Source organism: Pteropus medius, unplaced genomic scaffold (assembly GCF_902729225.1).
Source record: "Pteropus medius unplaced genomic scaffold, Ma_sr-lr_union100, whole genome shotgun sequence".
NCBI lineage: Eukaryota > Metazoa > Chordata > Mammalia > Chiroptera > Pteropodidae > Pteropus > Pteropus medius.
This window is the reverse complement of record NW_024351730.1, coordinates 25296686-25322880: the sequence shown is the minus strand read 5'-3', so window position 1 is coordinate 25322880 and position 26195 is coordinate 25296686. Positions and strand designations below refer to the sequence as shown.

The window sequence follows — 26195 nt, the reverse complement described above, 5'->3', positions numbered from 1 at the left end:
CACAGTAGTTTTGATTTGTATTTCCATAGTTATTAATGATATTGACCATCTTCTCATGAGTTTATTGGCTATTTATATGTCTTCTTTGAAGAAATGTCTATTCAAGTTTTTTGCCCAATTTAGATTGGGTTGTTTTGGTTTTATTCTTTGTGAGTTTTAAGAGTTCTCTCTATATCCTGAATATGAATTCCTTATCAAATATGTGATTTGCAAATCTTTTCTCCTATTCTGTGGATTGCTTTTTTATTCTGTTGATAGTGTCCTCTGTTGCATAAACGTTTTTCATTTTGATCAAGTTGAATGTGTCTATTTTTCCTTTTGTTTTCTGTGCCTTTGGTGTCATATTCTATAACTCAAGGGTCCCCAACACCCATGTACCACCAGTCTGCAGCTTATTAGGACAGGGCCACACAGCAGGAGGTGAGTGGCAGGCCAAAGAGCAAACAGAGCTTCACCTATATTTGCAGCTGCTCCCCAGTGCTAGCTAGCATCACTACCTCGGCTCCACCTCACATCATCAGGCATTAGATTCTCATAGGAGGACTAGTACCTGGTGCCAAGAAGATTAAGAACCGCTGCTATAAATCATTACCAAATCCAATGTCTTGAAGATTTTTCCCTATGTTTTCTTTTAAAAGTTTATAGTTTTAGTCTATGGCCATGCTACCCTGAATAAGCCCGATCCCATCTGATCTTGGAAGCTAAGCAGGGCTGGGCCTGGTTTGTACTTGGATGGGAGACCACCTAGGAAGACCAGGTGCTGTAAGCATAAAAAATAAAAAATAAGGAATTGTAAACTGACAAGGTCTTTGCAATCCGTGAGGTCAACCAAGGTCCTTCTCCCTACACTTTTTTTAGTTTATAATTTTAGGTTTTACTTTTAGGTCTTTGATCATTTTGAGCTAATTTTTGTGTATTTTGTTAAGTAAAGGTCCAACTTCATTTTTTGTAGATAGATGTCCAGTGTTCCCAGCACTATTCTTTTAAAAGACTATTCTTTCTGCATTGAATGGGCTTGGTGCTCTTGTCAAAAAAGATTTGACCATATATGTGATTATTATTTCTGGGCTAACTATTCTGTTCTATTGGTCTATATGTCTATCTTTATGCTTGTACCACCGTGTTTTGATTACTGTAGCTTTGTGATAAATTTTGAAATCAAGAAGTGTGGGTTCTTCAGGTTTGTTGTTTTTTAAAATTGTTTTTGTTATCCACAGTCCCTTGAGATTGCATATAGATATTAGAATGGGTATTTCTATATCTGCAAAAAAATGTCATTAGAATTTTGATAGAGATTGCATTTAATCTGTAGATTGCTTTGGGTAACACTAAAATTTTTACAATATTAAAACTTCTAATCCATGATCATAGGATGAATTTCCACTTATTTGTGTCTTTAATTTCTTTTAGCAATGTTTCAGTTTTCATTGTACAAGTTTTTTTACCTCCTTGATTAAATTAATTTCTATTTTATCCTTTTGGTTGTTATTATAAATGGAATTGTTTTTTTTATCATTTCCTTTTCATATTGTTCATAGTTCACTTATAGATATGCAATTGATTTTTGTGTGTCGATTTTGTATCTTGCAACTTTGCTTTATTCATTTATTAGACATAGAATTTTTTGTGGAGTCTTTAGGATTTTCTACATATTAGATTAAATTATCTACAAACAAAGATAATTTTATTTCCTTTCCAATTTGGATAGCTTTTATTTCTTTTTCTTGCCTAATTTCACTGGCTAGAACTTCTAGCACTATGTTGAAAAGAAGTGGTGAAAGTGGGCATTCTTGCCTTATTTCTGATCTTAGCAGAAAAGCTTTCAGTCTTTCTCCATTGAGTATTATGTTTACTGTGGGAATTTTACATGTGGCTTTTTTATGTCGAGATAGCTTACTTTTATTCCTATTTTTATGAGTGTATCATAAAAGGGTATTGAATTTTGTCAAGCGTTTTTCCACATCAACTGAGATGATCATGTGGTTTTCCCCCTTCATTCTGTTAATATGGCATACTATACTGATAAGTTTTCGTATGTTGAAACATCCTTGCATTTCAGCAATAAATCTCACTTGGTCATGGTGTATATGATCCTTTTAATATGCTGCTGAATTCTGTTTGCCAGTGTTCTGAGTATTTTTGCATTAATGATCATAAAGGATATTGGTATGTAATTTTCTTTTCCTGCAGAGCCTTTGTCTGGCTTGGTATCAGAATTATGCTGGCCTCATAGAATGAGTTAGGATGTATTCCCTCCTCTTTGATTTTTTGGAAAAGTTTGAAAAGGATTAGTATTCATTTTTTAAATGTTTGGCAAAATTCACCAGTGAGGCCATCAGGTCCAGAACTTTTCTTTGTCAAGAGATTTTTGATTACTGATTTGATATACTTACTAGTTATAGATCTGTTTATATTTCCTAATGTTGGTAGGTTTTATTTCTAGAAATTTGTCAACTTCATCTAGGTTATCGAAGTTTTTGATGTACAATTGTTCATAGTACTCTTACAATCCTTTCTATTTCTGTAGAATTGGAGTAATGTTCCCACTTTTGTTTCTGATTTTCATATTTGAGTCTTCTCTCTTTTCTTCTTAGTCCATGTAGCTAAAGATTTTTAAATTTTGTTGATCTTTTCGAAGAAACAACTTTTGGTTTTATTGATTGTGTCTCTTGTTTTTCTATTCTCTATTTTATCTCTAAACTTTTTATTTGCTTCCTTCTGCTAACTTTGGGTTTAGTTTGTTCTTCTTCTTCTAGTTCTTTAAGTTGTAAATTTAGGTTGTTGATTTGAGATATTTCTCTCTTTTTTTAATGTAAGTATTTGCAGCTATAAATATCCTGTTATCACTGCTTTCTCTATATCTCATAACTTTTGGTATAATGTATGTTCCTTTTTCATTTCTAAGTTTTTTCTAGTTCCTCTTGTAATTTCTTCTTTGATCCATTGGTTGTTTGAAAGTGTGTTACTTAATTTGCACAATTTTGTTAATTTTTTGGTTTCCTTTATGTTATTGATACCTAACTTCATCTCATTATGGTCAGAGAAGATATTTTTTATGATATCTATCTTTTTCAACCTATTGAGACTTAAGTTATGGCCTTAAGAAGAATCAGTTTGCTGTGTTTGATGGAGTGTTCTGTATGTCTGCTAGACATAGTTGCTTTATTGTGTTAAATTCTCTATTTCTTTACTTATCTTTTGGTTAGTTTAATCTTTATTGTGAGGAGTAGTAGAGTCTCCAACTATTTTTGTAGAACTCTTATTTCTCTTTTCAATTCTGCTAGTTTTTACTTTATATATTTTGATGGTCTGTCATTAAATGCATAAATATTTGAAATTTTTGTATCTTCTTGCTGTATAAAAACTTTTATTAATATATAATGTCCTTTGTCTCTCATAAACTTTTTTGATTTAAAATTTATTTTGTCTCATTTTAGTATAGCCACACCTGCTCTCTTTTGGTTACTATCTGTTTGCAATATCTTTTTCCATCCTTTCACTTTAACTTGTTTGTGTCATTGGATCACATGTGAGTATCTTGTATACAGAATATAGTTGAGTCATGTATTTTTATCCATTCTTTATATCTCTTGTACTTTTGTGATCAGAAGCAGCAATCAGAGCACAGATCCCCAACATTTGGAGGACAGGATTTTTTGTTGATTTTTTTTTTTTTTTTTTTTTTTTTTTTTTTTTTTTTTTTTGCTCATTCTGGCTCCTGTAAGCTGCTCCAGAAACACATGCACAGCTGCCTGCCATGTGGCTGGGGGTCATGGCTAAGCAGCTGCTATGGTGCTAAGAGCTGAAATTGACCCAAATTAATTACAATTTACCCTGCAAGTCTCTTGAAAGTTGTAAGCCTTCAACGGACTCTAGAGTTCCAAAATAATTACATCACACAGATTCTGCCAATGCAATTGTTATCTAGGTGGGGAGACAGATTCCTGGTACTTCTTACTCTGCCATCTTCATTTGGCATTAAGGGAAAATAATGTAAAACTTGTTAGACATGAAATAGAGTCAAAGCAAGTTGAACAGTCTCATGTATATACACGAAGTAGACATAGCTCACTGTACTCATATCAAATCACAGTCCATTTCTTCTTACCAATTGGTGTTAAATTACAAAGCACAGAGAAAGCCAAGTGGACACTCTGATTTGAAGCAGCATGGATATCTAAATGATTCACTGGGCTGGAATCAATCACTGACTTTCTCATTCCAGAAAAAGACAGTAGAGAAAATAAAAGTGGGAATTTTCCAATGATGCAATTGTTTGCACTCTGCCTTTTTTAAATTTTTGGTTAGTATGTATTTGATGATGGAAACTGAACGACTTATATAAACAAATATTTAGGTAGTGTAAGTTGTTGATATCTCCTTAATCAGCAAATAAAAGCATCTGCTGTGTGGTAGCCACTGGGGATACAGCGAAAATAAGACAGTTTCTGACCTCAACGAACTAATGTAGGGGAGGGAGGTAAACATGTGAACAGAACTAAAAATAAGAGGCCTCTACAAGTAAGGATAAAGATACAGGGGAGAGCTTGTCAGGAAAGTCTTACTTTCTAAAAATGATAACACTTGATCAGAGTATAACTAAGTGAAATATTCAAAAATTAAGGAATTGGTAAAAGAGAAGTGTTTTAGGCAGAGGAAATGCATGTTTAGAAAAGTAGCAAGCCCTTTGGTATGGCAGGAGCAAATGGTACAAATAGAGATATGACAAGTGATGCTAAAGAGGCCTCTGAGCTCAGACCCCAAAAGGCCTTATAGGCCATGCTATAGAGCTTGAGCATGATTCTGTGACATGGTGGCATGGGTGAGATAGGCTGTGGTTTCTGTACAACTCAAAGCAGGCTAGCTATTATTCATCATTTCTCTTCTATCCAAGAATGTGTCTGAAACAGGGAGAACATGATTCCATTCAAAGTTCATGTTAAAACCAAAAAAGAGTAAATGGCTGGGGGGAAAAATATTAAATAGCTAAAAATTTTAATTATTTTACTAATAATTTTAATTATTTTACTTACAGCACCACAGGTGTTCACAACATAGGCTACATGTGTATATTTGAAGTGAGTCTGTTGCTGTTTGTGGAAAGGCATTAAAAAGATTTCATGGGGAAATGAAATGATAAGATTTAAGTAGTTTTGTTTTACCATCCTCAGTCTCATAAATTGTATTTCCCAGGATGATCCTAGGCAAGGTGGTGAAGGTAAAACTAGTCATGGGTCTCTTCCTCTGATAACAAACAGGGGTGACTCTAATGAATCTCACTCCACTTTCCAGCCCACCATGAAGGACTTTCCCTGCTCTTAATTTTCTCCTTCCCTATCTCACCTAGGAACACTTAGGTTTTTCATCTACTTGATTTTGACAAGAGAATGAAAATTTTCTATCCCAATAACCCACTAGGCAATAGTAGTATCCTCTGCCCTGCAGAAGACCTCCACTTTGAAAAGGATATACTCTGCATCCTTTCACTGGGTGGTAACTCAAAGGAAGAATCTCTGATGTTAGGATATCAGTTATCAAACCTTCCTGGATAGGGAAAATTATGTTGTAGGAATGGGGTTGGTGTACCTTAGGGGATGCTCTTGATTTGGGTCCTAACAAATAATCAGAGGGAATCATCACTAGCAATAGCCTCCAACCTTGGTGCTGTTTAACGTTCATGGATTCAGATAGTTTCTCTTCCTTCTGCAGCCTCTGGGCCTGCTGGCTATCCTCTGCACATGAATAGTAGGCTTTGAGCCAATGAAGTACTGAAGAGTGCTATTTAGGCATTCACTCATGTCAGATGATGTGCTTTTACACATGGTGAACAATCAATCAGATAAAGTGTCCTCCTGAAGCATCCAGAAAGAGCCAGGACTGATCAAGCAGTGGGCGAACAGGAAATGCGGAGGCAGTATCTGTGTATAGTAAGATAAATGACACATACTAAAAGCTCTGATAAAAATATCCTCATGAGAAGGGGCATTTGACCATATACTTCTCTTCTTTGCTCTTCAAGAATGTGGTGTGGCAGATGGTGGGACCAAACTATATTTAGAATCCAGATCTCCAAAGATAATATGCGCTAAAGCAAAATGGAATGGTGGATGGTTTGTATTCCTGAAGGAGTCCTAACTTGTATGTCACTGTATGTTAAAGAATAAATGTTATCTGTTTAAGGTGAAGCCAACATACAGCTATTTGGAATCCCAGATCCATAAAAAGTTCACTGCTTTATGTAGGTGCCATATTCTGGATGCTGGATGAAAAAAGCCTTGAAATTCTGATGTATTGTGACATTTGGGGATTTCTTAACTCTGTTTCTAAGTTACTCAATATAGCACTATTAAGAATCATCCATCACAGTAAAGATGCCCCAGGGACCACCAACTAAGCTGTGAACTGTCTCTTGACCATTAATTGTGATTGCTAGTATTTGTTTCATTTTTAAACTTTTTTTTTCAACCCAGCAAAGTTTCAAATAGTACTAGTTATCACAGAACTCAATAAGAAAAGAAACTAAAGGAAAATACCTAGTTTTTTTCTTTTTTTGCAACAAATAATCTTCAACCAATGTAAAACCAAGGTTGTTTTTTATGCATTAAGTTAAACACAGTGTTTTTTGAAGAGGGATGCAAAAATGACTCTATTGGTTAGGCCATTGGTTTATGCTAGACGTCCTGTCCCTATCTGTTTCTAATAACTAGAAAATGCCTACATATAAAATGTACAAATTGTAATCACTGCATTCTTCAAATTCCAGGTGTATGCATGAAATCTTTTTAGTCAAGTGATATTTATACCAGACTCAGTTTATGCATCTTTCCGATTTTCTCAGCTGCACTCCCAACCTTGTTCAATGGCCACTGCTGCTATAGCCTCGACTCCAAACACCACCAGTTGTCTCATCCTCGACCTGGGCACAGCTTCTGTGGTGTTGTGGTGTTTTCATAGTAACACCTATAGCAGCTCCACTGCCAAGATTTGACTTAACAAGACCATGGAGGCTCTGGTTTACCCAGCAGGTATCTGCAATGGCCAAGTAACATAACCCAGGAGTGTAGATGAGTTACTGTTCCATAAGAAAACTTTCACCAATGAGAGACAAAAGACAGAAGTGAGCTAACAAATTCTCTGTCTTTCCTCTTGGTCCCCCACCAGACGTTTCTAAGACCTAGAGGCACCTTTCATATGTGCTTTTCAGAGATGTGTCCAAGCAACCCATTATGTATATTTATGAAGTTATGGATTCCTTAGTAATATATCACCTTGTATTTTTTTCCCTATATCCCTGTATCACTTCCTGGGATTGCAACCTCTAATAACATGTTTGCATGTAAACTTTGCCTCAAACTCTGTTTTCTAGAGTTAAGACATTTATATTTCTGTATTCACCTTAAGTTTGAGCTAAATATAATTCGTGTATTTATGTTGGCTATCCACTTTTTATTACTGGATTTCTCTAAAAAGGGAATCAAGAGAGCACTCAGTCCATGGTATTAGGAAAGAAATAATTTAAGTCCATTGGATACTTAGAACTTTGTTAAAGCCATTGCACCACTATAGGCACTGTTTTTCAAATCCTGAGACTAATGTGGTAGTTTGAAGGAAAACAAACTTGGTGTTCCCTTCTAGCCTGCAACAGGGTCATTCCTTTTGGGAATCAGTCAGTATTGGGTTTCTCCTCCTACATACTAGGAGCAGAAGCCCCCAGTTAGGGATGCCCTGAAGAGACTAATGAATTTGGATGGAAAGAATTAGTACAATTTTGTCTGCCCTTCTTCCTTAAATGCATGTGCTCTGTCAAGAAGTACAGTTTCAATCTCAATATAGAAAATTTCAATGTTCTATATTGAAAGTTCTTTGGAGTCCTCAATAATTTTTAAGAGTGTAAAGGAATCCTGAGACCAACAAATTAATATATATCTCCAGGGCCTGGAATAATACCTGGAACAAAGAAAGTTCTGTAGCAGAGACTTCTGGTCCCCATATTTTAGCCTCTTAGCCTACTCGAGGTAACTACTGTTTTATAGTGCTTGCGATTTGTAAATAGCTGGTAAAAAGGTAGATATGTTGAGTTATCGTGCATTACTATGCCTGTATATCTTCTTGCTAATAAAATTAGGAAAACTATTACTTTGAGAGCTTACTGTTTCAACCCTCTCCACAATAGGACTTCAGTGTTCTTGCTGCTATTTTTTTCTTTTTAAAGGGCTGCCAACATAAATATGCCACACTTGAGCTGCATAGCACACTGAGGTGAAAGAGCATATGTTTTACACCTATAGTCAGAAATTTGGTGTTTAGGGAGAATAATGAAGAGAACTATTACTCAGAATTTGAGACTCCAGCTCCCTTTATGGATATGACATAATTTTTAAACTTAGATATCTGCCCCATAAGAAATTTTTTCTTCCTAAGATTAGGTAAAAAGAGTGGTGCTTCATTGTTTTATATGAATAATGTATAATTCTTATTTTTTTTCCTTTTTGAAAGTGTTATCTAACATATTAGTATAAGTGAAGTCAAATAACACTAAAAGTACTATTATATCAGAAAGTGTACCAAATGCTGAAATCATTGGCATAAGATGTGGGACTCCAAGAAACACAGTATTAATTTGATTTAGCTTGATGTTTTATAAAAATTGACACTAAAATGTACTTGCATTTAATTCAAAGTCTTAGGCTGGAAATACTAATATTTAAAACACAGAAACTTGTAAAATGAGTTTATGACACTGCCTGATTACCAATTTGGAAAACTGAATCACATCTAGAAAACCAGAGCTTGATTCAATAAAAATTGGTTTCTCTCACTCTCCCTTCCCCACACCTCTTCCCCACCCATTCATACTCATGCCTTCCTTAAAACACAAAACAAAACAAAAAAACACAGAAGTCTAATCTAGAACACTGATTCTTCCTGTTTTAACACATTCCTATACCTCTTGCCACTCAAAATGTCATAATGTCAATGATCCTTCTAAAGTTCTTGCATGCTCACTCACACACACACACACACAGAGGCACACAGGAGTTTAGTTTTCATTTCCTGCCACTCTTTCAGTTTTATAGAGCATCTACTATATTCTAGGTGCAACAGTAGGCTTTAGGTATACAACAAACAAAACAGACATCGACCTCATTATGTTAGAACTTAACAGTCTAGTTTACCACTAGTCCAACAAATATAATCTAGCATTCATATTTTTCTTTTATTTCCCAATAAGCTTCTTGATGTACTAATAGTATAAATATATGTCAAGTTGCTTTCAATTACAAGTATCAGTGGGATGTTTAAGTGGGAAAAAATTTGGAATGTAATTTTCTCAAGTAACAAGAAATCCAGAAGTAGCTGGTTTGTTTGGAAGCTCAACAGTGACATTGAGAAATATAGTGTTTTCTATATGTCTTTTCTACCATCCTCAGGTATCAGTTAGAGCCATCAAAGCTGCAATATGACTGCAGTAGTTCCAAGCATCATATCCTCACATGACAAAGTCCAAAAGCAGAAAGGGAAATTCAGGGTCTCTTCACTGGCCTCTCTCCTTCTGTCAATCAAGGAAACATTTTCCAAAAATTTCCTATGTCTCCTTGGTCATAACTGGGTCAACTAACCACCCATATAACTAGTTGCCAGGGAGGCTGGGTAACTGAGTATCTGATATATTCAGCCTCAATCGAGAAAAGAAACAATAGGGAGGAGAGTGTGTACCAGGTGGGCAACAAACAGTGACTGCCACAAAGTGGTCTCTGTATTTGTTCAATGAAAGCTATGGGCATAAATGGTCAAAAAACAGACTAGAATAGAGGATGGGACAGTGACATGGATGATAAATATGCTTAAGATAATGGAAGTCAGAGAGTAAGACCATTTCTAGGTTCCCAAATCCTCAATAAATCTGTGTGCATTTGGGGATTTGGTGGAGGTTTCATAAGATGATAGCAATATTGATTGGTATAACGAGTTCCTGAGGAAGGTTATAAGAATGGTTGAAGACCCATGACCTGTCTGTGGACAGAGTTCCACGCAAAATTTTAAGGTCTTCTGGGAGAACAGGCAGATTCCTTTCAACAGAGTCCAAGAAATTGACATCTCCAGGTCCCAGTTAGAGGAAGATAGTATAGAGGTAGTCTATTTTGCAGTCAAGTATATAGGAAAGTTTATTTATAGGGAAAATAGAAGTTACAGTTGGCAGTGGAAGTATTCGAAAGAACGATATCAAAAGAAAATGTGGCTTAGAAGGTGGGGAGAGAATCAGGCAGGAAGGAAACTAGGATAAGCACATGAGCAAAAATCAATTTCTGCAAGGTTTCTCCTCCTCTAAGTCCTGGCAGGAATTCAAGAAAATGAGAAATCAAGATAAAGAGGAAACTTATGGTTAAATTTAAGCAGTTCTATAAGTTATGACACTCTAGTGTCAAGTAAACCAAATTTAACTAATTTTTTTTTAGAGAGATGTTAAATTGACTCTAAGGTTAAGAAGTCAGATGGGCCTCTGAAAGTGACAAGAATCTAAGCCTGGTAAACTGCCAGAACTGTCCCATCTCTGTTTCTACATATTCAGATAATTTTTCTTTGCTGTCCTAGTCTATTGATGGAATACAGCAACCCCACGCTTTTTAAGTTTACATGTTATATTTCCAGCTACCCACTAACATGCTGACTTAATTCCATGTTCTTAGAATCTGATTGATCCTCTTTGGGTCAGACAGGGTCTACCCAACCTCAACTAATACTGGGGAGACACAAATATGTACTATAAGCATGGCTTCCAGGAGCTTATCCCTAAAGTGAGAAGAAGGGATAATTTCAAAAGAAACAGGGATTATTATGTGTTGTGTAGACATTCCAGGTACCCATTATAGCACTGAGATCAGAGATACTTGGTGTGGTATGACTTGGTAAAGCTCTGGTCTCCAGGAGTCTCTGGTGATCACTGAGGTCAGCAGAGGGATTTGAGTCTATCCTATCCTCACATTGGATTTCACATTTCATTTAGTTGTACTAGTGAGTGACCTGGAAGGAGAAGCAGGACATGGAAAGGTAAGCCCAGCTCCCAAGGGTTTGTTATCTATATTATGTAAAGAGGTGTTTGGGTAAGAGAGATGGGGGACCGGTTGGAAGAGAAGAATCACACAAACATCAAGAGCAGAGATGATGCTTATTCTTTCACCCACAAAGATCTCTAACTGAGCAGTTCTGCTACTTCAGGAAAAGAATGTGTGGATCACACCTTAAGAGTCACAAAATATGCTAAAGGTAGAAAATGGAAGTAGTCAACAGCTGAATCCATAATTTTCAAGGTATCCAAATACCATAGGAGAAAATATCTTTATCTTTACATTTAAAAATAATTAGATACCTTAGAAGAAGTCATCTAGATCTGGTAAGATAGCATGAAATAGCAGAAAGAACCCTGGATTTGACATGAATAAACCAGACTTGGAATTCTATCTGCATACCTTGAGTTACCTTGAGTAAGCACTTATTCATTTTCTAGTAAATAAGGAAGGTAATGACAGAAAGACTAAGATCTTTATGACTTCACATGGTTGTGAGGATCTATCAGTTGAACTGGCAAAATAGCAGATGAGGACCAGCTGTACTCCATGCAAATATGGATGAAAGAGGTAGACTCAATTTAGCTAATAGTCACTCCTATAGCAACTGAATACCTTGAGGGTGGGTGGTAATGGATGGTGAGTACCGAAAGTATAGGGCAGGTATCAGCAATAAAAATTTCCTTTATAAGAAGTATATTTCTTAATTATCAAGCAGGCCTCTGCAGGATTTTTGAAGGCACAAAATCAGGTAGAAAAGCTTGCAAACTTGAATAGTAAAGATGGGACCCACTTGGTCAAAAGTATAAAGACCTCACAGAATAGCCTGTTGATTTGGGTACAGAGAATTCTGTTCCAAAGACTGAACCTGTGCAGGTGGAGAGGGCTGGAGGGGAGGAGTAGAAAAGTCCTTACTCAACGTTCCTGGATTCGTTGTGCTCGGAAGCCTGTGGGTGGGGGCAATGTCCTAGGAATAGTGCTTGGGGATTTTTTTTGTTTGGGCATACATCTGTTTTATCTAAAGTTTGGCAGGGCCACATCAGGAACATCCAAACAAACTTTCAGTCTGCAGAAAAGAAGCTTGCATAGGAAAACCTGCTTTCTAGTTTCAGCTCTGCCAGGAGCTAGTTGGGTTTCTTCAGTCAAGCCTCTCAAGCCTTCTCAGGATCAAGCCACCCACATCTCTTAAGTTTTCATTTTATATTTATAGTTAAGAATCTTAGGATCCTCACTTAAAATTTGGGGCAGATAAACCTTGAACTATCCAGTACATCAGAACATTCTGTGATTCTCTGACTAGTCTACTTTCCAGAAATATGATCCTCTCTGAGGGTATTTATCTCAAGCAGGTACTGTGGGGCCATGGATCTCTTTTGGCAAGACTCCTGAGGATGCTTTTACCCCTCCTCACATCTTAACAGCTTTCTAACACCCCAAGCAGTGGGGACATGAGCGGTACATATTGTACACATCAAGATATTTGGTGGGTGACCTAATCACCAGCCAGAGATGAGACCATAAGTATAATCTTGTCTTGTTTATTTTAAAAGAGGAAAGAGTCAGAATGAATTAAAGCAGGAGGAGAATTGGAGAAAAGAATATTATGTTTAGAACAAAGGCTTAAAAATCTACCATGAGCCAAAAGGGGAATCCCACTCTTTTTGCATAAACCTAGTTCCTCTTTTACATATTTGGGAGGACAGTATAATTAGCTGAGGACACTGAACAACCTCAAGGCATTTGGAAGTCCCCTCTGGCCCCTATTTCAAAAGGAGACTCAATTTGGTTCAACATCCTGACTACATATGTGCTGAATCAGGTCCTGGATGCCTTCTGTCTGCCAGCCAGAATGGGACTCTTGGAGGTACCCATTAGCAGGAAGCCTAATTCACTTTCTGGTAAGAAAAATATAGGGAATGACCCTAAATTTTAGATTGTACAGGCATGCTCAGATGTTCTGTTAATTGCTAGTTGTACAGTTGAACTTCCTCTGCTTCAACCATTGCAACCTCTTTGCCAATTAAGGGTATACATCCTCATTTAAAAAAAAAAAAAAAAAAGTTAAAAACCAAAAAGGAGATGCAATGAGTCAGACCTAATGCTTCTAAAAGAAATCTTGCTTGAATCACTATCTAAATATTCAAAATTACATTAATATAACATAACCTACTTCCTACCCCATACCATCTACTCTGGATATTGTCCACATGCCCAAAGTCTTATGTATAACAGCAAAAAAGTAAACGTGCTTCCAGTCTATTGAGAAATTAGAATTAGTTTAACAGAGTAGGAAAATCTGTGAAGAGAAATTGAACATGAAAGGTCTCACCTGGGAGCAAATGTACAGCCCTGATATAAGAGCAGAAACCACTGGAAGAAAAAAAAAATAATATCATTTGAAGTAACAAACCCAACTCCTAAGTTAACCAGGGTATAAAAGACCCCAGAATATTAAATTATAAAAAGGTTAGCAAGAGATCATGATTTTCCACTGGAGCAGCTGACATCAAACTTTTTTTTTTAATTAATTTATTTTTTCTGGTGACATCTGTTAACGAAATCCAATAAGTTTCAGCTATACTTTTTAACAGTAAGGCAGATATACATTTACACTGTGTGTTCACCTCTCATAGTTAGATTTCTTTCTGTCACCACATATTTAACCCTCCTTCCCCCACTTACCTTCCCCCTCCCCTCTACCCTCACCCTCTAGTAACCACTAGTCTATTGTCCATGTCCATGAATCTTTGTTTGTTTGTCCTGCTCATTTGTTGTTTTTAGGTTTATATCCCACATATAAATGATATCATATGATTTTCAACTTTTTCTGTCTGGCTTATTATGCTCAGCATGATAATCTCGAGGTCCATCCATGTTGTCGCGAATGGCAGTATTTCATCTCTTCTTATGGCTGAGTAATATTCCATTGTATATATGTACCACAGCTTCTTTATCCAATCATCTGTCATAGAACACTTCGGTCTCTTCCATGTCCTGGACACCATGAATGATGCTGCTCTGAACATCGGTGTGCAAATGTCTTTTTGCATATGGGTTTTCAAGTCTTTGGGGTAAATACCCAGTAGAGAGATTGCTGGATCAGATGGTAGATCAATTCTTAGTTTTCTGAGAAAACCTCCATACTGTTTTCCATAGTGGCTGTACCACTAGCAATGTACGAGGATTCCTTTTTCTTGGCATCAAACTTTTGTTCGTGTTTTCTTGATTGCTTTTTATTATGTTTATTAAGTAGTATCCTTGTGGACTGTTCTAGGAATGCCTTTTTGTATGCCATCTCCATATATGATGGTGGGTCAGGCCTTCCTGGTGGTCATTCAGCCTCTTTGTCTGTTATGATCATAATGCTCACTTTGCTCAGAGGATTAAGTGTGGCCACTTGGCCTCTGCTCTTCTGGTATCCTATCATCTCCATTGCTTCCAGTGAGCCCAGTTCCATAACAGCATCTCTTACTGTCAGTCCCAGCTCACAGAAGATAGCTTTTCATCAATGCAGGTTCCTTCATACCAGGGCATTCATTATCATCTCATTAAACAAGTGTCCTGTAGACCCTGCTGAGGAACAGTATTAACTCTCATAGAGTAGATTATGGTCAAGTCTTATGCAATAGATCTCTTTTAGCATGATCCCTTCCCCAATAGTCTATGCAGGCAGTGCTGGCCTCTCTATTTCATTCTATGTGGGCCATCATTTTTTCTTAGTTTCCAAAAGCCATCTAAACACTGTCATTCAGGGTCTGTCCAGGGCATCAAGTCTTGTGTCAAGGGAGAGTGCCCTCATTTTGACAAGCTCCCTGTATCCAGATTTATATTCCTCCTTCAGTGAGACCAAGTCCTCAGAATCCATTCTCAGGTACGCTCTCCTGGTTTCTGCCTGCATGTTAGCCACGTCCTGCATCTCCTTTGACATGTCATTCACCTTAACAAGCCCTTATTAGATTTGACCCTGAGATTTAACCCTTATTATAGTTCTGGTGGACAAGAGATTAGGTGGGGGCATATGCTGAGGAGGGCAAGTGTTTATCAGGCATGTATCTCATTTGAGGCTTCTGCATAGTCTTCAAGGAAGGGGGTGAGCTCATTCCAACAAGAAATGTGAACTACTTCTTCAGGTTCAGTGGGACCAGAAGAGTCAAGTTTCTCAGTCCATCTCCCCAGATATTCCCATTTCAGATCTCAAGGTCTTATTCCTTCCTTATTAGAGCCAGAACTTTGGTCTAGGATTCTTGACCAGTCTGGGAATCCAGCCTTCTCTAAAGTCTTGTTCTGTTAGAATTAACACCTGTGCCTGCTCTTCTGCTGTAGATTTGAGAATAGGGTGAGGCAAGTGAAACACCTAGGTTACAAAATTTAAGGAGGTGCTCATCCTCAAGGTCATACAAGTGCAGACCTTGCATTAGTACAAACCTGAGGTTAAGTGCCTCCTAAAATTTTGTTCCCTAGGCATCTCATTTACCTCACCCTAGCCCTGATCCTGTTCATCTGTGTCTTCTCTTCAGCTGCAGAAGATATGGGTCTTGTCAAGAAGCCCATCTGACTCTTGAACCCTGCTCTAAATCATTGATTAATATATCTGAGTCTGTCATTTTCTCTCTTTAATAAGACAATGGCACTTAGAAACTATAAAAATTGTGGAATAGGTATTTGTTGCTCTCTCCACCATACTTCTCAAATGCTGAAGGCATTGCACCAGCTAGAGCTTTCTCCTCTACCTGTACCTCATTCCAGTTAGTTTTAGCAATCGCACAGTTCCCAGCATGCCAGGGACTGTCACTACTTCACATACTCATTGCCATACAGCTCATGAGCAATCCAATTCTAAAATCCCATCCTTAGAGTTTGTTTCCTCTACCAACTGTTTTAATTTGGATTCCCTAAAAGCAGACCTAAGATGGGAATTCTTAAGTGATTAATTGGTCAAGTGCTCTTAGGAAAAAAAGAAAATGAGGGAAATAAGGTAGAGCGGATAAAATGCTAAACAAGAATGTGATCTCATTGGAGTCTCACTTCTGTCTTATCCCACTGGGATTCTGAGGCATAAATTGTACCATAAAACTAGTTTCACCTCAAAGCAAGAGGGCTAGCCTCTTACACCTGAAGCTAGTCATTGCCCAAGGTCTGGCCCAGGTGAGGAGGTGAGTGGGGGAGGGTGTGTGGCACAGCCCCCCACAGGTTTCTCTTTTCCCAGAGACTTTTCTCTGGAAAAAGAAGGGGTGTGAGCTATTATTGGCCAACATTCAGAGCACTGGGGGTGGGTGCTCCAGCTGGTGAAAGGGATCTGAGTGGAACATCAAGAACACCACTATACAGCTTAAATAAATGATGTTTAGCTAAAATGGAAGGTTTCTATTACATGAGGACTACCAGAAACACCAGCTGGTAAGTCAGGAACTTATTTGGGCCTAAGCTCTGCCATTAACTAGCTGGAGGACCACTTTAGCTACTTTGTGCCTCAGTTTCTAAATCTGCAAAATTAAAAAGAAAGTACAGCAGACTCAGATAATTTTCCTATGATTTCTAACCTCATTGCTTGTTACGGTAAGTGGGATAGATGTGCTATAGCATCACAATTACTAAGACTCTCATCTGTGGTGAGTTGGGCTGAGATACAGGTAGAAGAGGATGCACTGGCTTATGCAATTTATAGAGATATAAGGATAATGATAAGTTTAGGGACCACAAAGCTCTTTATTAAGTGCTACTGATGCTCTCTAGGAAGGAAATGACAGGTTCAGGTCAGCTTACTACGAGCTCAGTCACAAAATGCAAGCTGGAGAGAGTCTCCAGCAATATTTAAAGAGATAATTTCCTGCAGCTTGAAGGTAGACTGGGCTGAAAATCAGGCCCAATATCTGATTATAGAAAGCAGGATTAAAAATAAGACTAACTTACAGTCCCAGCAATTCCCCTATGCTGAAGTCTGGCCCTATGTGAAAGGAATAAGAACTTTAAATGCCCACATTCTCCCGAACCCCTGGGGATGATAGAAATACCCCAATGGCCCCTTGCTAGAGCCTAACAGCCTCCCACTACCTGAAAATATGAAAGGTCTAACCTGAGGCAGATGCCTTGCAAGATTATGTTTGCCCTTCTAAATTTTTTTATACCCCATCTCTGTATGTCTTCTAGATCAATAATGAGGATCAAGAGCCACCATGGCCCACTTAAGGAAGTACCACCTATATTCTAAAAGGAAAAGAAGTTATTTAACAAAACAGTTTCAAAACCTGGTTAATATGTACTGGCATGAGTGGGGAGAAAATGCCTACAAAGGAATCTGAAGGGTACTGGAATAGGGCCCCCAGGGAAGGGGGAGAAGGAATGAAATCTAAGACTGGATAAGGAAAAGTTTGTTGATGGGAATGTGTCTCCAATGACAGTCTCCAATGACCCTGAATCAGTTCCACAAATCCTTGCCTGAAATATAAATTCTAATTCACTGCTTAGATGGCTTGTGGAAGCTTGAAATTAGTGATGGACAAATAGAGGAGGGATGCTGGACTACTTTGGCACAGTATTGATGAGGGGGCCAAAAATCTTAGAGAAGTAGGTATGCTGGTATGGACTTATTATAATAAATGATGGTGAACTAATACGAACCTAACCAGGATATTGTGTCAGATGTGGTATCTTTGCTAGAAAAGATCATCTGTTCTAGTAGGTGTATGGCACTGGCATATGGCTATTGGTCATGGGCTGTTGCATGCTTTTTAATTTCTAGCAGGAGAAAAGATCAGAGTGGTTTGAACTCACTTGGAATGGACAGAATTATAAATTTGTGGTCTTCTCCCTTGATTCCTATCACAATATAGTTTGAATGGACTTGATTGTCTGGTCATTCCCTAGAACATCATACTGGCCCACTAAACTGATGACATCATGTTAATTAGACTTGCAAAGCAGGAATTGGTAAGTACTCAAAATAGCCTGACACACAAGCACACTAAATAGCGAAAGGAAACTCTGCAAGGGATGAGGTATCACACTGGTGAAGTTGTAAGGGGCCTGGTGGTCTGAGGCATGCTGAGATATCCTCTCCTCCACCATGAAAGATGCTTAGCACTTGGTAGACCCATTTGGATTCCCAAGAAGCCACACTTGGGAATGCTACTCTGACTCATTCATTAGGTGATAAGGAAAGTTATGTTCCATAAAAGAATCCAGAGCAAGAGAAAACACTGCAGCTCTGACCCTTCATTCTATTGCCATGGGAGCAAAGTTAGCTAGCTGTAATACAAAGAAGGCCAAAACTACCAGGGAGTCAACCTTCCCTCAATCAATGTGAAATGGGAGTGGGTGGATAAATACCCGTTTCCTTTCCGCTTGATAGATGTGCAAAGTGTGTCCACACGGTTGTTTGAGGGTCTTCAAAGGTACAAGACCTACTTCCTCACAGTAGTAACCCACTTGGTAAAGCACTTTTTTGTTTATTTTACTCCCTTATATAATCTCCCCTCTCTTCACTTTGCTTCCTAGTATCTCCTTTGAAACTAGAGCATATAAATCCCATCTTGAAGTCTGCTTTCAAAAGAACCCAATCTAAGACAGAGTTCACTTTGTCTAGAATTCAGTGAGGGACGGAAAATGGAATGAGGGGATGTGGAGAAGGAGGTAAGAGCTGGATACTGTGGGAGCTTGTAGTACCTAAAAAGCTTAGATTTAATTTTAAGGGCAATAGGAAGTCAAGACATGTTTTAAATAGAAGGATAGCATAAATAATAGCATAATAAATTTAAGACTCTAAAAAAGATGATGCCGAATGCCTTGAAGAGAATTATCTGAAAGGAACAATAACAGATGCAGGCAGGCCAGTTATTGAGCGATGAGGGTGCTCATCGTGAGAAAGTGACAGTGGAGAGGAAGGACTGGGTTGATTCCAGATATTTTAAATTCTATAGGACTTGCTGATGGATTGGTTATAAGAGCCAACGGAAGATGATTGTGCCATTTACTGAAATGGAGAGGATGGGATGGGACATGCTTCAAATTTCAGATTAAATATTTCTTCTTTATTCTTGAACCTATTTGCCTAATGAAATCCAGAATCCAAGTACTTTCAACAGGTTGAGGTGGGTGGCATGTGAGAGGTCAAGGGACACTGACGGAATTCCCTTCACAAGTCAGAGAAGTAAATAGGTTCAGGTTTCATTTATTAATATTTTAATTTCTGTCATAAGCATTTTCTTGGTATGATGATAAGACACTGCTGCTTTCCCCAGGTTCATTTTGTTATATAAATATAGTTTCTTAAGGACAGAAATTGTCAGTTGCAAACTGTAAGTATCTTATAACTCTTAACCAAGTTATACCACATGAACTACTGAAAGTACATATTCTAAAAAGCGAAAAGTAATTCCAAATTGAGCTATGCTCTCTTCATGCAGGAAGAGGAACAGTCAGCTTCCTGGAGAGCATAGGCTGAGGAAGAGAACAGATGGCTCGTGCATTATTAACCCTGCAGGGCAGAGGAACATCGGAAAATGGTCCAGAAGCCATTGCTTTCTAAACAAAACACAGACGTACTTCAAGCAGTCTGCCTCCCCCAGTCAGCTCTTGAAGACTTCCTTTCCACTGGACCCATGGTGTTCTGATTTCATCCAAGAGAGAAATAGCTCCTGTTTAAACACTGGGGAAAACAACAGTCCTCTGCATCCGCTGTAGGCCAGCAATCACTAAAGACATATTAAACTAGGGTAGCAATTCTAGGGGCTTACACTTAGGGATGCTCGACCATACCAGAAGCTCAGCTTCTAGAAATCTATAGTCATTCACATGTCTGATGTTCACTTCTGTAGGTCACACCAGACATGAGAAGGTTAGGCTCCAGCAGGACAACCCCCGGTGAACTAGGGCACTTCAAGTCCAGCCTCTTTGAAGATGTTTCCACTGCGTGTGGTTCAGAATGCTCGATATTGAACTACTGGGTGACTAGGAAGAGGCTCAAACACCTCCCAAAGCCAAACATTTGTTCTTACAGAATAGACTCTATATCCCTACTGAAAGTCAAAGATTGTTCTAAATGCAATCTGAATTGCACGAACTTCTGCTCCCAATGGGATTAATGTCTCACAGCCCTATCAGTCATCATTCACATTATATTAATTCTCTGCTACTAGAATGAATATTGGAGCTCATATTTGCTAGAACTGGACAAATCACAGACTAATATACCCACTGGCAACAACCCAAAAATGCAACAGAAACTCAGAATTGCTACTTAACTTTACCTTAGAACAGATGATATTGCTAGGCACATTCAGGGGCATGGAAGATGCTTTTGATCCCATTCTATGTGCCTCCAGTCACTTCCAAATTGGTCTGCAGCTGCCGTAGACAGCCTCCTACCTCAAACATCTATCTGAGCTTTTCTGCCTGTTTCCTCTAGAGGTGCTAGAGATGCTTGCCTGGAAGTGCCAGGGACTGAATACTGCTAGATATATCCCTCAACTAATGATTATCGGAAATCAGTGGAGCAATGCTGCATCCCTTGGGAGGAAAATCCTGAGGCATGTTCTCAGTAAATGCTCAGAGATTCTCCAAGGGAATTGAACCTTAGTTGCCCACAGCAGTATCCTACTCAACTATATTGGCTCCTTCCTGTGGTCGATAAGGAGATACACCATCCTGATCCAGAGAGTGTGACTATCAACTCCAGGTGTCAGCTCCTTTAAGGTCTACCTTAGTCCCAGAGCGGTCTCACTGGAGGCCATACCTTTTATGGGCAGTCCATATGTGATGACTAGCTGAGATGAAGATACAAAGGTGAGGCCATTTTGGTCCCATACAGGATGATGCTGATGGGCAATATTTGCTTCAGAGCTCACTGCCAGGGTGACCAAGGCTTTGTCAGGCCTGCATTGTAGTGTGACTGCCCAATCCTACTTCCTCTTCCCTTCTTTCAGACGTCGATTTCTAAGGAACATCTTGTACCCAAAACTCTGCTTAGAATCTGCTTCTAGAAAAGTCTACAACACCTTCTTTCTAACCTTCTCCCCACTTCACTTTGGCTCCTAAGACCACAAATAAACCTCTTGCACTTAAGTCCTTGGCTGTTTGGAGGGACTCAAACTAGAACCAGAAAGAAAGAGGAGAATGGTCCTTCTTCATTCCTAATTTTTCCTTCCATGTAGAGGTAGCTCAGTTGCTAAAGCACTTGGCTTTTTTTTTCACCATTCCTTCCTCCCCACCCCCACCACCACTACCCCGAAAGGGCAAACTAGTCATGTGTAGCCCATCCTGTTCCTCTTTTTGTGGAGTATGAGGCTGCTCACAGGAAATATGTGTTCTCCTCAATTCCTGTCACCTATTAGTTTTCCAGAGATACCCGTGACTTAGTCCTATAGTGGTCAGTGTTGCTTGACTGACTGTCTAAATGTCTACTTCTGGGCTTTATTTTGAGAAACCCACTGACCTGCAGATATGTCACATTCTTCAATATCTTGTTTATCAATAGATAAGGCTACCATCTGCTGACTTTTCTCCTGTGTCTATATTATTTAAGAATTCAGGCAGAAAAGAAAATAATTTGTTAGGTTCTACCAAACTCCTTTACTCGCCTAGAGAGCAAACCCCAGCTCTGTTGTGAGTCATCTGGGTTGTATCCAGGCAAGGAGAGTATTATGGCCATGGAGGTTCCCTACTCAGATGTTCCACCAAGAAACCAACTGCAAGAAACATAGCTGACTGGAAACCTCAGCAATTGCCCTTTGGATCCAGCAATTAATTGCCCTTTGCCCTCAGAGGGCAGTGGGGCTGAGGCTCCCCCAAACAATGACTGAGCACATCAGGAGTTCTAAAGCCACCCAGTCATTCTGAATGCAGGTTTCATCTCATAGGCAACTTTGGCTCAAGGCCTCCCATCAGTCTGGTCACAGCTTTCTCAAAACTGCAATGCAGGTTGAAGTTTTTCCCAAACAACCCTTCCTTCCCTCTCTCTTTTCCCAGTTGTCAGACCTGCATAATTGTCTGAGTTCTCTCCCTGCCCACCTCCATTCCTTCCTCCTTTACACTCCGTAGGCATCTCCCTCTATCTTGCATGTCTAATCCATCTTGGTTCTGATTCAGCTGACACAGAGAGTAACTGCCTAAAGCAGAGACATGGAGGATCATCAGGGTGGTGCTTGCTCCTTCATGTTATAATTCTGTTTTGGGAGGCTCATTTGTAAAGTGATATCAAAATCTGGGCACCCCTGTCTTAACTGCAGGACTTTTCCATTTAATTGTTGCACATTTAGATGATATGAACTGTGGACTTGTCATAAACTTTATTATGTTGAAGTACCTTCCCCTATATCCAGTTTGTTGACAGTTTTTGTTATAAATGAATGTTAAATTTTGGCAAATGGTTTTTCTGCATCTACTTAGATGAGCATAAGATTTTTTTTTTCATTTATATGGCATATCACATTGATCGATTTGTGGATGTTGACCCATCCTTGCATCCCAGGAATAAATCCCACTGGATTGTGGTGAATGATTGAATTTTATTTGCTAAAATTTCTTGATTTTTGCATCTAATTTCATCAGGGATATTGGTCTGTAATTTTTCTTTTTCTGAAGTACCCTCATTTGGTTTGGGGGACAGGACTGAACTGGAGGAAACATACCATATGTAAGAGGGCAGCTGTCATTCACTGCCATTGGAATGTTGCCATGTGGGATTTTGCAAAAGAAGGAAGAATGCCAGATTTTCTGTTAAAGTTTTAGATTAAAAAAAAAAAAAATCTAGGGTGGGACAAACCCAGCACATCTGTAGACCACACCTGTCCCACTCACCATCATTGTACAATCTGTTCTATGGTTTATACAGTTCACATTGTTCTCTGACTTTCACAAAAAAAACCCTAGAAGGTCTTTTCATTTTCCAGGTGAAGAATTTAAGGCTCTGAACAGTGGTTTCCTCATCATCACCCAGTCATGGGTGAGACAACTAGAGCTCTTTTTTTCCTGTGGGTTCCTTGTAGGTTTAATCACACAATGTCCTCTTTCCCTTCTAATGGAAGTATGGACAACTTGAGCCAAGAATAACATACTGAAAGTTTGGTACTGCTTTTAGAAAAAGCTTGCCTTTTTTAAATGAGCAGATTGTACTACTCTAGTTAGAAATAGCTGAAAGAGGTCCTGTAGGGCTTGCATGTGGGCACAATCTTAAGGAAAAGAAAGTTCAAACCCCAGTTAACTAGGCCTATAAAAATGGTTCAACATGGTAACTACCTTTTTCAAGACCGGATCGAGATGTCTCTAGAGATATTTAGGAAGTGAGAGATTTAGTCCTTTAATTAAAAGTTTGTCTTTCATAAATTTCAGTTCATGTTATATAAATATAACTACCCCTGATTTATTTGTTCTAGCTCTCTGAAAAATGCCATTGGTATTTCGATAGGGATTACCTTGAATCTGTAAATTGCTTTGGGTAGTATGGCCATTTGAATGCTGTTGATTCTTCCTACCCATGAGCATGGTATATGCTTCCATTTATTTGTATCTTCTTCAATTTCTTTTTTCAATGACTTATAATTTTCTGAGAACAGGTCTTTTATCTCCTCGGTTAATTTGATTCCCAGGTATTTTATAGTTTTCAATGCAATTGTAAATGTGATTATTTTTTTAATTTCTCTTTCTGAAAGTTCATCATTGGTGTACAAAAACACCGCTGACTTCTGAATATTTATTTTGTAACCTGCTACTTTACTGAATTCATTGATCAGTTCTAACAGTTTTTAGGTGGAATCTTTAGGGTTCTCTTTATCTAGTATCATGTCATTGGCAAATAGTGAGAGTTTTACTTCTTCCTTTCCAATTCGAATACCTTTTATTTCTCTTTCTTGTCTTATTGCTGTGACTAAAACTCCCAATACAATGTTGAAGAGGAGTGGTGAAAGTGGGCATCCTTGTCTTGTTCCTGATCTTAAGGAAAATGCTTTTAGCCTCTCCCCATTGAGTATGATGTTAGCTGTAGTTTGTCATATATTATATTGAGGTATGTTCCCTCTATTCCCGCTTTGCTGAGAGTTTTTATCATAAATAGATGCTGGATTTTGTTGAATGCTTTTTCTGCATCTATTGATATGATCATATGGTTTTTATCTTTCGATTTGTTAATGTGGTGTATCATATTAATTGATTTATGGATATTGTATCAATCTTGTGTTCCAGGAATAAATCCAACTTGATCGTGGTGTATGATATTTTTAATGTATTGCTGCATTCGGTTTGCTAATATTTTGTTGAGGATTTTTGCATCAGTGTTCATAAGAGATATCAGCCCGTAGTTTTCTTTTGCAATGTCTTTGTCTGGTTTTGGAATCAAGGTAATGGTGGCCTCATAAAAGGAGTTAGGGAGCCTTCCCTCTTCTTGAATTTTTTGGAATAGTTTGAGAAGAATAGGTGTTAATTCTTTGAATGTTTGGTAAAATTCGCCTATGAAACCATCTGGTCCAGGACTTTTGTTTTATGGGAGGTTTTTGATTACTGATTCTATTTCATTGGTGGTAATCAGTCAGTTCAGATTTTCTGTTTCTTCTTGACTCAGTCTTGAGAGATTCTACGTTTCTATGAATGCATCCATTTCTTCCAGATTGTCCAATTTGTTGGCATATAATTGCTTGTATATTTTCTTATGATCCTTTGTATTTCTGTGGAGTCTGTATTTATCTCTCCTCCTTCATTTCTGATTCTATTTGTTTGAGTCTTCTCTTTTTTCCTTGATGAGTCTGGCTAAGGGTCTGTCAATTTTGTTTATCTTTTCAAAGAACCAGCTCTTGGTTTCATTATTTCTTTTGTATTGTTTGTCTAGACTATTTTGTTTATTTTTGCTCTGATCTTTATTATTTTCTTCCTTCTATTCACTTTGGGCTTTGTTTGCTGTTTTTTTTTTCTAGTTCTTTTACGTGTAAGGTGAGATTGTTTATTTGAGCTTTTTCTTGTTTCTTGAGATAGGCCTAATTGCTATGAATTTCCCTCTTAGGACTGTTTTCACTGTGTCCCACAGATTTTGAGTGTTTGTGTTTTCATTTTCATTTGTCTCTAGATATCTTTTGATTTATTCCTTGGTCTCATTGAAAACCCATTCATTGTTTAGTAGCATGTTATTTAGCCTGCATGTGTTTGTGTATTTTCACTCCATTTACATTTAAAGCAATTATTAATATGCATGGACTTACTTTTGCCATTTTGTTGTTTTTTGGCTACTTTTAAAGCCTTTTTTTCTTCTTCTGTCTCTTTCTTTGTAACTTGATGATTTTCTATAGTGGTATGCTCAGATTCCTTTTTTTAAAGCCTTAATTGTTTTTATTACTCACAAACGCTTCATATTTTTATTTAGCTTTCTGACTGTGCTTCTGCCTTCAACACTTTCATGATTTTGTGCTCCTCTATAAGGAAAGCGCACTTGATACTGTCACAAACCCATTTAGCACACATGGATCCTCCATAGGCTATGCTGATATGTTTTTTTGTTTTAGACAACCTCATTAGAACTTTAGGTCTCACAGCACAAATTCCACAAAGTCAGCCCGGGCACACACCACATGCAGATTTTGGTGCTTTCCTAATGTTCTTGGTATAAAGGCAAACAATTCTATTAAGGAATTCGAGACAATCTAGTTTTGTAAGAGGCCGTATCGTAGGACAGCCTCTGACAGTATGTCAAATGCTGGACCATTTCGAATGCCTGCAGATAACATTCCTGGAAGAGCCTTTTTAAATTATCTTTTGTGTATCTACTATACATTTTAACTTATGGTTACCATTTGGCTTATATAAAACATTTTATATTTTTAACAGTCTGTTTTAAGCTGATGTATTTAAGTTTAAATGCATACTAAATTTCTGTATTTTTACTCTCCTCCCCCCACTCCATGTTTTGTTTTCAGTGACACATTTTACACCTTTTTCTTTGTGTATCCATTAACAAATTATTGTGGTTATAGTTATTTTTACTAATTTTGTGTTTTAACCATTATACCAGATTTTAACGTAATTTACCTCTACCATTACAATGTTAGAGTGTTCTGAATTAAACTATATACTTACCTTTACCAGTGCAGTTTATACTTTCATGTGTTTTTCTGTTACTAATTAGTGCCCTTGCGGTTTAGCTCAAACGAGTCC

The 26195-nt window shown here is 38.0% G+C and overlaps 2 pseudogenes; one reads left to right on the top strand and one right to left on the bottom strand.

Moving 5' to 3' along the window:
- The first annotated feature begins 650 nt into the window (after positions 1-650).
- Positions 651-769, top strand: LOC120588666 (uncharacterized; annotated as a pseudogene).
- Positions 770-25403: 24634 nt separating this feature from the next.
- Positions 25404-25746, bottom strand: LOC120588204 (60S ribosomal protein L34-like; annotated as a pseudogene).
- Positions 25747-26195: the final 449 nt, after the last annotated feature.